Here is an 11007-nt window from a genome sequence, read left to right as displayed (position 1 = left end):
GAATAATGATTTTCTATACTCATTAAGTCAATATAATATGGTTATTTCACTACAATGTAAAACACATTTTGGAGAGACCATAGTGATATTAAGTCACATCAGCTCACTCTCTGACTATCAAGCTTTCCATTAACCACCTTAAATTAACGTTTAAATATGTTTAACATGTTTAAACAGAGAGCTGATTAACCATCCAGCACCCTCTGACTTTCTGTGCAGAACAGGAGCTAATGATTTCTCAAGTGTCAGTGGCTGAAGTCTTACAAGTTTAATGGGAGACTTGCTATGCAATCTTTTTGCTGTCTTGATAAATTCAGGGGAAATGGCTTTTGACAGAGGTTTGTGGCTACAGTCACTGGAGGGAAGCAGTTGGTTGCCAGCAGGCAGGAGGAGGTGTTCTACCACCCCTAGCAGGACCAGGAATTTTGACAGGACAAAGGTGGAGTTAAGTTAAAGAGTGAAGGAATTTCACTGGAAAAGTTCCTTGGAATAAGAGCAGGACTTGAAGACATCCGAACTTGAAGACATCTAGGAGAGCGTGGGACAGAATGTTGAGGGCTTTCAGCAGATTAAGTAGCAAATAGGTCTTTAGGAGTTTTGTACAAAAGGCATTCTTGACTTGGTGGCCCTTCAGTCCCTTGGAAAGTCCATATCACACCTCATTGCATCTCTGTGTGTGTTCAGGCACATCTTCCACATGCTGCACTCTGGCTTTGAGCTTTAACAACCTTGTCATCTCCTGAAGCATTCTCAACCTGCATCCGCAGGTAAAAGCAGCTTTCAAATAAAACAAGGATCCTAAGTGAGCATATTTCACTACATGAAGGGGAGCAGAAATTACCTGTGAGGGTCTTCCCTGTCTCACAAGTCATGATATGTTTTCTATCTCTCTTCTCTCATTCTCTCACAGTGCTCCAGGGTGAGATCCTACCCTTTCTGGAGATAATGGAAGATTTCCTTTTGAGTCCACCCAGCCATAATTTAACCTTTTTACATTGCCTTTAGCTGTGTTGGTTTCTTTTCTCCTAGTCTTATCACAGCAAAAAAAAAAACAAAAAAACAACAAAACAACAACAACAACAAAAAAAACCCACTCTACATTAAACTCAGTTAACTTAATTGCAAAAAAAACCACCCCAAACAATCAAAACCCAAAACCATAAAACAAAACCCTCAGGATAGTTTAGGATAGTTTCACATTTTTGTTTTGATGCCAGAAAGTCCCAGAAAATTTGCTCTCCTTACTGCAGTATAAAATGAAAGGGTAAATGAGGTGAGCATGAGTTTGATGGTTGAATGTCCAGAAACAGACTCATTCTTTGCAGGTGTGTGTGCAAGGCAACAGCATTAGCATGAAGAAACATGGATATTTCTTGGCACAGTTTACATCCCCATTTGGTGCAAACTTACTTTTCACTGTAGTGGAGCTATATATGCTTTCAAATATCTTGGAATTCATTTCTATTTACATCAACATTGGACAATGTTATGTGGAAGCCCAATAATTTGTTGGACTTCTGTTGATTTTTGCATTAACTTCTACCATTTCAATTGCAGCTAAAAAATATACAAAAATGGAATAAATATTTCTGCTCTTATTCGCCAAATGAATGGCTTTTCAGTGGTGCCTTGGTAACCATTATACAAAATTATACCCACTACATTGACATCTGTAAGGACACCTGCATGAGTAAAACCCCTTCTATACCAGACTGAAGCTCTGGACTGTGGTATAGGTAAATAACTTGTTGCCAGCATTCACAGTTTTATCTTGGATATCAGTGCTGGGCTATTTTTAAATGCCCAGGTTTGTGGACAATTGAGTTAATTGAAAATTCTATTTCATTTTGAAAATCAAGTGCAAAAAAATCAGAGAGTCAAAATGCAAAAGCAAAAGCCTGACTCTTACCTGGAACCTCAGAGGACACAAGCTGCAGCTGCAGATTTTGCTCAAACCACTGCATGGGTGAGTTAAGAAGGCTTGGTGTGCCTCAGTAGATTAAAGGTGCCTGTAAGGGTTGTTTTCTGAAGGCTCAGAGTTTTACAATAGAACCAATTTCCTATGTACTTGGTATCGTAGTGATAACCCGTCAAAAAGTCCCATTGTACCACAAATACAAAGGACTGAGCTTGTTTTTTATGCCTTAGGCTTTTTCCACTCCTGTAACCGGTCATGTTGTTCTTTTTGTTATGATCCTGCACTCTTTTTTCTGTTCCTTGGGTTTTGATTTTTATTCCCCTGAGGTTTTAGTTGGGAATATCAAAGAGGATATCAGGCAAAAATGCCAGGAGCCTTGTGTGGATGAACAAGGAGCTCAGGGGCAAACTCAGACACAAAAAAAGGAAGCCTGCAGAGGGTGAAAGCAGGGACAGGTAGCCTGGGAGGAATACAGAGAGATTGTCTGAGCAGACGGGGTCCAGGCTAGGAAAGATAAACTCCTAGAAGAATTATATCTCTCATGGGGCATCAAGGGCAACTTGAGAAGATTCTATAGGTATGATGGTGATTAGAAGGAGATAAGGGAAAGTGTGCTCCCTCTCCAGAAGGAAGCAGGAGGTCTCATTGCTTCTGAGGTGCTCCAGGCCACACTGCCCAAGCTGCAGAAGGCAAAGGCAAGAACTGAGAGAATGAAGAGCTGCCCACTGTCAAAGATTAGGTTTGAGACCATCAGAAGAAACAAAAGCTCTATAGAGTCTGATGAGTCACAACTGCAAATCCTGGGAAAAGTGGTGAAATTAATGGCTAAGCCACTGTCCATCATATCTGAGGAGTCTTGGCCATGTTCTGGGTCCTGCAGGTGGGTCAGGGCATCTCAAGCAAAGTAAAGGCTGGGCAGAGAATGGCTTGAGAGCAAACCAGGAGAGAGGGACTTGGGGATGATATTGAGAAGCTCCACAGGACCCAGCCATGTGCACTGGTTGCCCAGAGAGCCCCAGCTGTGTCCTGGGCTGCATCAGAAGTGTGGCCACCAGGTCGAGGTGGGGAGGGATTCTGCCCCTCTGCTCCTCCCTGGTGTGGCCCCACCTGCTGGGCTGCATCCAGCTCTGTGGTCCCCAAGGACCCCATGGACCTGTTGGAGCAAGTCCAGAGCATTTTGGAGGCCACGAAAAGCTCCAAGGGTTGGAGCCCCTCTGAGTACAGGTGGAGAGAGTTGGGAGTGTTCAGCCTGGAGAAAAGTCCAGGGAGATCTTAGAGCCACTTCCAGTGACTAAATTAGCCTAATAAGAAAGATGGGGAAAAACTTTTTATCAGGGCCTGTAGCAATAGAAAAACAAGTAATGTGTTTGAACTACAAGAGGGCAATATAAGTTAGATATATAAAAAAATCCTTTCTGTATGGGTCATGAGGCCTTGACACAGGTTGCCCACAGATGCTGTGGCTGCCCCGTCCCTGTAAATGTTCCAGGTCAGGCTGGACAGGGCTTGGAGCAGCCCAGGATAGTGGAAGGTGTCCCTGCCCATGGCAGGGCGTGGAACTAGAATAGCTTTAATGTCCTTTCCAACCCAAACCTTTCTGTGATTCTGTGTTAACATTGGAATACTTTTAAAGTTAATCCAGATGCAAAAGAGAATGGGAGCACAGCTTTGGCTTCCCCCCCCCCCCCCCAATATATATTCTTATATATTAAGAAGGGCACAAGCAAATTGATGTGCCCAGTTATTTCATTTCTGTTGTGTGCATAAGCTACTAAGAGCAGAAATGCTCTTCTGGCTCCTTTTGTTTAGGGAGGAAAGACAGTCAGCTTCCATTAGCCTATTAAAGTGCTGATAGCTCTTTCTGATGTCTGCAGAACTGCTCAAAGAACAACTACCAGTTCATTGATGTGCTAATACAAGCTAAGAGATAACACCTTCTGTGGTTTTAGATACAGCTGGAAGGCATGATTAACCAGCTGTGTCCTCTTTAAGTGTCTGGTGCCCCAACACTGACTGAGAGACACAGTTTAGGACCTGATTATGTACTGAATAGACTCCAGTAACTGAGGCTTTTCAACTATCTGAGATCCAGGCAAGTGTGAAAATACTCTGCCATCATACTACTCCTTCCTAATTTTAAGAAATGTGATTTAGAACTCTTTTTGTATAACAACACCACAATTTAAATAAGCTTTTCACTTCCCTTCCCATGTCTGTACTCTGTTATTTATTTGTTGCATTACAGCAATGCAGAAGACAGTGCTCTTTCTGTAGACACACACAAAAATACAAACCATTTTGAAATATGCTTGTGCTTCATTCTGTTGCATGTGGTAGAGACACAGACCTTTGAATAAACTGGCACACAAAGACATCTGCCCTTTGAAATGAAATGTTACCTTCAGCTCCAGGTGGTCAGCTGGCAAAAGTGAATAAGAAGAGGCACTGAGCAAAAAGATCTGTTTAAAGGGAAAGTCCTATGGAAATAAGGGTGCTCCAGTTGTTTAGACACATCTGCTGGGTCTGGCTGTTTGCCTTTTGGCCTGAGAAGCGGCAGCAGTCACTGTGGAGGAATCAGCTAAGACCTAGACCAGGGGAGGAAAATATGGGATTTGATGATACTGCTCAAAGCACAAAGACCAGGTCACTATGGAGACAAGAGAATTTATGTGCCTGACTCATGTGTGGACTCATGTGAAGAAGGTTTACAAAAGTGCTTGGGGCTCTTCTCACTTAATGTTGCACAAAAACATAATGCATAACTGACACAGGGATTATGGTTGAGAGTAAAAACCCTCAGAATCTCTTCTTTGTGGATGTGGAACTGAAAAACAGAGGTGACACCAAACTCCTGTGTTTTCCTGGCTTGGTCCTGAACTATCCAGAACTATCTGAGGCATCCTCAGGTGTTGTCTTACTGTGGAATGGTCCCATACAGCAGATACCACTCTCCACAAAGGTTTTGTGTCCCCAGAGACGTGCGCAGAGATAACTAAAACCTGACACCATCACTGGTTTGGTGAATGGCTCAGTCTCCACTGAATATACAAAGCAGATGCCCATTGATCTGTGAACATCTTCATATAGGTGTCTTAATCTTGAAATAAATCTCAGACAGATTAGAGTCAGTCTTAAAAAACAATAGGTAGATTGTGAGCTCATTATCTTCTGAGTGTTAAATCCGAAAGATTTTGAAATACAAAACGTGCTTTTTACTGTTTCATAAAACAAGCTGTACTTAATTACTCACTTGGAGCTCAGCCTCTAAGAATCATTTCTATAGATATTCTGACAGTAATTCTTCTCCACAGGGAACTGCTTTTGTTGTCTTAATAATTTTATGGAATAAGATTATACCCACACTGTTTCAAAAGCAGCCCTAAGGCCTAATTTGCCAGCTGTCCTCAAGGTCTACTGTCATGTGGGGCTAGTAGTTAAGTTTCAGATGACCACCTGGTGCAAGAAGAGGGAAAACCTTTAATTTGCCAGCTAAGTTGAACTGCTCTCTGGTGCAACATAAATGGGCTTCAGAAACTAAGATATAGGTTGTCAAAACCTGCTACTTCTCTAAATGCCCACAGCTGAGGATTTATTCCCACACCAGCTGACTAGTTGATGAAGAGAAAGGACATAATTCTTGATCTCAGGCTGCTTCTTATTCCTTTCTTCTTAACCCTGAACAGATCTGTAAGTGAACTGTAAGGTAAAGAGCAGACCTTACTATGCACATTTTCTTTTTGTAGGCTACTCACCGTCACTGCTAGACACAAATGAGTGGTTTGTGCTTACAGGAGATGACACAAAAGTGTAAAGAATTCTCTGTTTAACAATAATTCTGATCAAAATGTCAAAAGCTTATTCACTGCTCCGTGTCAAACCTAGGAAATAATTGGCTTTTATGAAGAGAAGGCCATGATGCATTGGTGGTTGCCTGGGCAATTTCAGTGTCAAGTATGAACACCTCTGTGGAGTTTAAATACCTTTTCTTTAAAGCCAGGTGAATATTTGCCATTTTAGTCCACTGCTCCAATAAGCTCAATCTTTGTTCGTGCTGATTTGTTGCCAAGGCACTCCCTGATCAGCAGACACTCCTGCTTTGCAGTGCTGCAGGGCTGGCACAGTGACAGCTGTGTCCCCAGGGAGCTGTCAGGCATCACAAAGAGAGGAGCAACTGCAGTGCATCCCAAACTCCTGAATGCTTAGGGAGAAGGGAGAACAGTAAGGTTACCTCACCCTATCCCCATATTCTTGCAGGATTACTTCCAGTCATAAGTCTCCAATCTAATTGGAAAGGTGTGAGCCTGAGGTCCTCATGTCTGCTCAGGGGGCAGCTGTTGCACAGACCAAACTGTTAGAACAGTGAGCAAAGATATAATTTCAGTTTGGAATGATGGGAAAGGAGGAAGAAAGGGAAAAATTCCATGGTCTTTTACCTTTTCAGGATAATCAACTCTCTTGGCACTATTTGTAAGTGGTTTAAAGAAAGTAGAAGTTTTAGCTGTCCTCAAAGGATCATAGCATCTTTAGGGTCAGGAAGGCCCTCTGGGATCATCAAGTCCAACTATTAGCCCAGCACTGCCATATTCACCCCTAAGCTGGGTCCCCAGGTGCCACAGACACACACATCCCACCACTCCCCTGGACAGCCTGTTCCAGTGCCTGACCACCCCTTCAGTGAAGGAATTTTGCTGATGCCCAACCTAATCCTCCCCTGCCACAACCTGAGGCCATTTCCTCTTGTTGTGTCCCTTGTTACCCAGGAGAGATAGAGCCACATCTGTCTGCAACCTCCTCTGGCCACTCCTCATCAACAATTAATTTACAAATACTTAAATTCTTTCTGATTCTGAGCTTGATGCAGATGGATATGGAAATATGAAGAACACTAAGATGATAGTAAGAGTTTGGGTTAACAGGAACATGGAAAGCTCAAATTCAGACTTTTTTTTTGGACCACCAAGATAGAGGAAAGGATAAGAAAAACCTTTGTACAGATTGATTAAAAGAACTACTATAAAATTCCAAAGAAGAGGGGAAAAAAAGCCCAAACCTGAAAAACAAACAACCCTGAATGAATAACAAGCTGCAGAGCTGGAAAAAAGAGATTGAAGAGGGAGAAGAGTTACTAATATTTCTTCATGCAGTGGTCATTAAAACAGCAGTATAAAAAGATTTAGTGCAGAAGAAAAAGCAGCAGCAATAGGATCCAAAGATCTCCTTGATGCAGAGAACGTCAATGTTCATAGATAGTGGGCTTTTTTTATCAGCTTAAAGGGGATAAAAGCAGGCAGATAGCTAGAAAAAGATAATGATTCATTAGTTTTCCCCTGAGGCTGGAAAGAATATACCTGTATTTACTATGAAAAAAAAAATCTATGATGGGTTTGCCCTGACTGGATGCCAGGTTCTCATCAAACTGCTCCAACACTCCCCTCCTCAGCTGGATAGAGGAAGAAAATAGATCAAAAAATCTTCCTGGTTTAAGGTATTTTAATAAAACATCGCACAGAAACATGGGAAAGCAGATTTTTCCTTTACTTCCCATCAGCAAGGTGATATCCAGAGACAGAATCAGAGAAGACCTGAAAAGTTTGGGTTGTAAGGGACCTTTAAAGGTGGTCTTGTCCAACCCCCTGCATTGACCAGGGACCTTTTTTTAGCTAGATCAGGTTGCTCAGAGCCTTGTCCGACCTGTCCTCCTGTCCTTCTTGAGAAGTCAGGCTTCAAAACAGGTAAAGGTTGCTTCAGAAAACAAATGCTGTAATAATTAAAGACCCCTTCTCTCACCTTTTCTCCTGTTTTTTATTTTTTGTTTGTTTTGATTTTTGTGGTTTTGTTTGTTTTGAATTTTGTGGGTTTTTTTGCTTGTTTGTTTTTTCTGAATAGATATTATATTCTATGGAATATCCCTTGGGACAGATTGGGTCAGCGTTCCTGGCCAATTCCTGTCCCCTCCAAGTGTCTTGCTCATGTCCAGGAGAGTAGCTTAGGGGGATGTTGGGATGTTGGAGAGATGTCACTGATGCTGTGCCAGTGCTGCTCAGAGCAGCCAAAGCACTGCTGTGTCATCAATACCTTTCTGTGCACAGCTCAGCTCTGGGAGTGCTGCTGTGGGGAAATTTAACTTCATCCCAGCCAGACACAAATCAACAGGTGAAACAGAAAAATTACAGAGAAATGTTGCCCCTTAAATTCATAAAACTACAGGAACTGAGCTTGGTGAAGCCAGAGAAAGCCAAAAAGCAATGGTGATAGTAAAAGGGCAGGAATGGAAGGACTTGTGTGCTTGCAATCACAGGTACAAAGCACCTTCCTTTTTCTCTTTTTTATGCTCACCATCACAGATACATACCTGTAATTGCAGGTACATAGACAAAACCCCTCCTAAGTGCACTTTTTAATAAAAAAAATACTATAGAAGTGTGTGTCAGATTAAATTTCAACAAAAAAAAAACAAAAAAACCAAACAAAAACAACCAAAAACCCCCCCCAAAACCAACCCACCCCTCCGCAAAAAAAAAAAAAACAACCAAAAAACAACCAAACAAAAAACCACAAACCCTAAAAACTAACATTTCAGAGCTCAAGAGATATAAAAACTTGGGAAGACTATCCTTGAAACAATTTCTTTCACTGTATGTTTTTAAGGACAGGTTATACGAGGTGAGAATTCAGTTGTGGACTTTCAAAGGGTCCTGTGCTGTGTCACAGAGGACTGTGTACAAGCTCTCACATGATCATCCTGAGCCTCATGCTGCAATGGGGATGTGCCCACCTCAGTGACAGGACAGCTGTGGCTGGTATGACTGCTGCTGCTTACATAGCATGTGCAATGCCCAGAGCTCATTACAAGGTCCTGAGGAAAAAAAAGAGTGCCTTCAAGATGACAGACATGATGCTTGGGTTTTGAATTGTGTGTTAGGTGAACATGGGGATTAGTCCTTAGGAATATTTAGGAATACCTTATTGCAGCACTGCCTGACATGAGCAATCACAAAAGCCTTTTCTTCACAAAGAAAATTACTGCTGAAGGGATCAGCCCTAATGGAGTAATTGACACATTTACAAAATTGAAGAAAAACAACCCATTGATCCTCATCCTGCTTACATCCACAAGCAGCAAGAAAGTCAAGCTGCAGATTGCTGTATTAGCTGGAGAAGAGCTTGATTTGCCTTTGTTTCCATTTTGGAATAACTGTTCTTATTGGAATTCTGTCTGACTGTGCAAGGTGAGATGGTTCAATTATTTAATCATGCCATTACTCTCAATTTGAAAGGCCAGTGCTAGAGCAAATGTGCTTTCTGTTTAATTTATGCCAATACTTAACCTAGTTGGTCTTTTCCCTGTTTGCGTGTCTTCAGTAATGTATCAGAATATAATGGTTTTTTCCTCCATTTTTATATCTGTCAAATTTTATGAGTCTCATATTCCATGGGTGACTCTGAATACGAAAGCTTTGTTCACCTCTATGTGCTTTTCCACAGATACAAAGATTCTGGAGGAGTGATGGGAAACAGATCGCTTTAAGTCTGCTCCCTTTCATATTGAGAGGCAAAGATTTGCACTTTCATTATACATCTGCAAGTAATTTATAAATGCTTGTACTGGCTGATTATTTCCATAGTAATTTGTTTCATTTTGCAGCCATGCTACTTTTCTGTCAGTGTTCTAGTGACCGAAAACCTTTCAAATAAATGATTCCTCAGCCTGTGCTAGACAGCCTAACAACACTTTCAGTTTCTGCTATAGACCTTTTAAGAATTCTTTTCCATGGTGACTTAAAGTTTGAGTCTTCTTACAGAAAGGAAAATGTTAACAGCAGAAGTCAGTTGGAAAGCAGTTAGTTAGCTAGTTAGTTAATTAGTTAGTTTGTTTTGCTAGAGAATATTCTTTACTCAAACTGTACTTAATCAAATGTCACACATAAAAACTGAAAAAGGTAAAATTGATATATGTTTGGAGAAATCTCACAAGTAAGGTTAAGAAAGAATTTTTAGTGTTCCTATATGTAGCTATGAGGATCCAAATATTATTTTCAGAACCATATAATGGGTCCCCACAGAAGGTACCAGAGTGGGCTCAGCTGGTCCCACCCCCCTGCTCCAGCAGGACCATCCCAGAGCACAGGGCACAGGTTTGTGTCCAGAGGGGTCTGGAATATCCTCAGTGAGGGAGACTCCATCCCCTCTCTGCACAATCTGTTCAGGGCTTGGTCATTGCCTAGGGTAGAAGTTCTTTTTCATGCTCAGGGGGAACTTTCTGGGATCATTCCTGCCTGAGAAAAAAACAAGACATGTAAATTAAATTCAAAATAAATTGAATAGGTCATAAAATATATGCTTTTACCTTATGGTGTTTCTTATACTCTCTTGGTACTTCACAGAATTAGCTTTGCACAGGAGCTGGATTAACTTTTATCAGTCATCCTCAAAAGATTATTCATTTGACTGGGATAGTAAAACCTCCTGAAATATCCGTAGTGGAAATCATGAACAAAAATATGCAGTCCCACTGTAATCAAAATATTTCTATACATTAGGATAACAATCTTTCAGAGAAAATTGGAGGAAGGAATAGTTGGGTGAAGGGGTTGAAGCTCTGACGATATTTTGGCATCCTCTTTGAACACTTTAGAGTAAAATGTTTTGTATGTGTTTTTTAAGAAACCATTCAAAAACCTGCTTCTTCCCCTATATAATAATTTTCAAACAAAGGCTGACATCTAAGCATTTCAGAACATTACAAAATATGATTTTGAGGAGATCATCCTAATGCTTCAGACTTGTTATATGTTTTAAGAAAACAGACTGAAATCCTGAGAGCAGTGTGGTGTTGCTTCTCCAGCTGCTTTGTGGCCGTGATTGATCTCCAAACCCCAAAATGCTCAAACAACCACACCCCAAATGGTAATAATCTTTCCATCTCCTTCTTTATGGAAATAGAAATAGATGGATTTATATCTCTTCAGTTCTGTGATGTTAATTTGCCTACAACCTTTTCTGACTCAATGCCTGTTCTGTTCCATGTCTGCTTTCTACTTCTTCATCAAGAAAAATTGAGGAAAAAAAATCAGGGAATGGATTAAAGA

The sequence above is a fragment of the Passer domesticus genome, chromosome Z, assembly GCF_036417665.1.
Source record: "Passer domesticus isolate bPasDom1 chromosome Z, bPasDom1.hap1, whole genome shotgun sequence".
Taxonomy (NCBI): Eukaryota; Metazoa; Chordata; class Aves; order Passeriformes; family Passeridae; genus Passer; species Passer domesticus.
Note: the sequence above shows the minus strand (reverse complement) of the source record.